Genomic DNA, 3,377 nt, shown 5'->3' with positions numbered 1-3,377 from the left:
CACTGTAACGCCCACGATGCGGCTATATCTCCCATGTGTCGAGGCACGACTTAGAGGCATAACCGCATAGTGGTTTTGTCGCAAGAAGGGTCATCTTCACACAATCCCATGTAATGAACAAGAATGGGATAAAGAGTTGGCTTACAATCGCCACTTCACACAATACATGAATATAATTCATACATCATCCAAAATACAAACATATAGACCGACTACGGCCAAAATCCAGATGAAAATAAGACAACCCCAAATGCTAGATCCCCGATCGTCCCAAATGGGCTCCACTACTGATCATCAGGAAAAGACACATAGTAACGACCACGTTCCTCATCGAACTCCCACTTGAGATCGACCCCATCATCTGCACTGGCATCGTTGGCACCTGCAACTGTTTTGGTAGAATTGCTGAGTCACGAGGACTCAGCAATCTCACACCCGCGAGATCAAGACTATTTAAGCTTATAGGAAAGGGAGGTGTAATGAGGTGGAGCTGCAGCGGCAATAAGCATATATGGTGGCTAACATACGCAAGAGAGAGCGAGAAGAGAAGCAACGGAGCGGTCGTCATCTAGCAATGACCAAGAAGTGATCCTGAACTCCTACTTACGTCATACATAACTCATACCGTGTTCACTTCCCGGACTCCGCCGAGAAGAGACCATCACGGCTACACACGCAGTTGATGTATTTTCATTGGGTCAAGTGACAAGTTCTCTACAACCGGACATTAACAAATTCCCATATGCCTCATAACCGCGGGCACGGCTTTCAAAAGATAATACCCTGCAGGGGTGTCCCAACTTAGCCCATCATAAGCTCTCACGGTCAACGAAGGATAAACCTTCTCCCGGAAAGACCCGATCAGTATCGGAATCCCGGTTTACAAGACATCTCGACAATGGTAAAACAAGACCAGCAAAGCCACCCGAATGTGCCGACAAATCCCGATAGGAGCTGCACATATCTCGTTCTCAGGGCACACCGGATGGGCAAGACGTCGGGTTGGCATAGACCCTGGTTGCCCAGGGGGCGCCGGACATCGCCCAGTTTGGGCCAGCACTCGAAGGAGCACTGGTCCGGGGGTTTAAAATAAAGATGACCCTCGGGCTCGCGAAAACCCGGGGGAAAAGGCTTAGGTGGCAAATGGTAAAACCAAGGTTGGGCCTTGCTGGAGGAGTTTTATTCAAGGCGAACTGTCAAGGGGGTCCCATAAATCACCCGACCGCGTAAGGAACGCAAACTCAAGGAACATAATACCGGTATAAAAGATACTAGGGCGGCAAGAGTGGAACAAAACACCAGGCATAAGGCCGAGCCTTCCACCCTTTACCAAATATATAGATGCATTAATTAAATAAGAGATATTGTGATATCCCAACATATCCATGTTCCGACATGGAACAAACTTCAACTTCACCTGCAACTAGCAACGCTATAAGAGGGGCTGAGCAAAAGCGGTAACATAGCCAAACAACGGTTTGCTAGGAAAGGATGGTTAGAGGCTGACATGGCAAAATGGGAGTCATGATATAGCAAGTGATAGGTAGCGCAGCATGGCAATAGAGCGAACAACTAGCAAAGCAAAGATAGAAGTGATTTCGAGGGGTGGTCATCTTGCCTGCAAGGTTCTCAGAGTTGTCGAAAGCTTGATCCTCGAAAGCGTACTCAACAGGTTCCTCGTTCACGAACTCGTCTCCCGGCTCTACCCAAGACAAGAACACAAACAAACGGAACCACAATCAACCACGAGAAAAGCACAAGCAACATGATGCAAAACATGTATGATATGCAAGATATGATATGCGATGCATATACGTGCTCCGGAAGGAAAATGATGAACATAGCAGTAACTTGGCAAACCAAGCATGCCACTGGAAAGATGAGATGATTTCGGTCGAAATCGATATAAAGATCACCGGAAACGGATGCACGGTTTGCAAATGGCAAGCAAAACAAGAATGACGCGAATCTGCGATAAACAGCATGATAGCACTTAAAATGCAACAAACACAATGCTACAGCACTCCAACATAGCAACAAAGCATATGACAGTGATCTACAGGAGATGCTTGACAAAAGATGAACACTGAGCTACGGCTAGATCACAACATAACAAGCTCAAACAAGCATGGCAAAAATGCAAAAGATAACAGGTTCACAGACTTGGTGAAATTACTGGACATAGCAGAAAACAGCATCAGGCAGCAATGTTCAGAGCACGAAATCAACATGCTACAGGAACTTAACATAGCAAAACAAGGCATGGCAGTGTACTACTAAAAGCATACGACAAAAGTCCCTTAGTGACCATAAGCCAAAAAGGACAAGAAGATATGATGGCAAGCATGTAAACATAGCAAGTTTCGTTATCAGGTTTCAGACTTGGCAGAAAACAGAGCATGGCAAAAATAATAATATGAGGGCATGTTGGAGAGCTTGATTCACTCACTACAGAGCAATGAATGATAAACCAAGCATACCTACAGCAAGATGGCATGTTTATAAAGCTATCCATGGCAAAAACAATTGCATAGAATGTATGGATCAACTACAATAAGCTTGGCAAAATTGCATATCATGTTAAGAATCTGCCAGAAATATTTTATAGCAAAAGTAGAGCAAGATTGAGTCATGCTATAGCACTCCATAATTTCAAAAAATTGCACGAATGGATCAATTACAGCTATAGCTACAAAACATCCTTACTGAACATCTCCAAAATATGCATGGATCTCTCTATAGCATCAAGTTTACATGGCAACAAAATAACAGCAGACAAAGACTTGGAGAAATCACTAAGTCCCTGAAATCAGAAACATTACGGAGCCTACTTTGCATGCTTGTGCTAGTCACCACAGAGATCACAAAAATACATGGCATATACCACTTGGAAAGATGGCATGGCATACAATAAAACACATGTAGAGCTCATGCCCATAAGATGCACAGATTTAAAGATACAAAAATGACAAATCTCCAAGTTCTGTTAAGAACCAGAGGATAACAGCAACTAGCCCTCTTCCAACAGAGATTTGGGCATCAATATTACCTCTAATGAACATGGTGCAATTGAACAAAATGTAGAGCATCACGAGGCGAACAATTTGACATATTACACGCGCGAATCGGAGCTACATGTAAAAAGTTATGCACTGTCGAAAATGAGCATATGCTGTAGAAAAAATATGACTTGGGAAATTTGAGGGGGTCGGGGAAAGTCAAACCGGGCTACTGTACCGATCCAGATCTGGCCGGAGTTGCTCGGGGCGGTGGCCGGAGATGGGGCCGGCGACGGAGGAAGGAGAGGAGGCGGCGGGGCGCGACGAGGAGGAAGGGAACATCGACGGCGGCGGCTCCTCGGGAGGCGCGCCTCGGGC

The sequence above is a fragment of the Triticum aestivum genome, chromosome 6D (assembly GCF_018294505.1).
Source record: "Triticum aestivum cultivar Chinese Spring chromosome 6D, IWGSC CS RefSeq v2.1, whole genome shotgun sequence".
NCBI lineage: Eukaryota > Viridiplantae > Streptophyta > Magnoliopsida > Poales > Poaceae > Triticum > Triticum aestivum.
Note: the sequence above shows the minus strand (reverse complement) of the source record.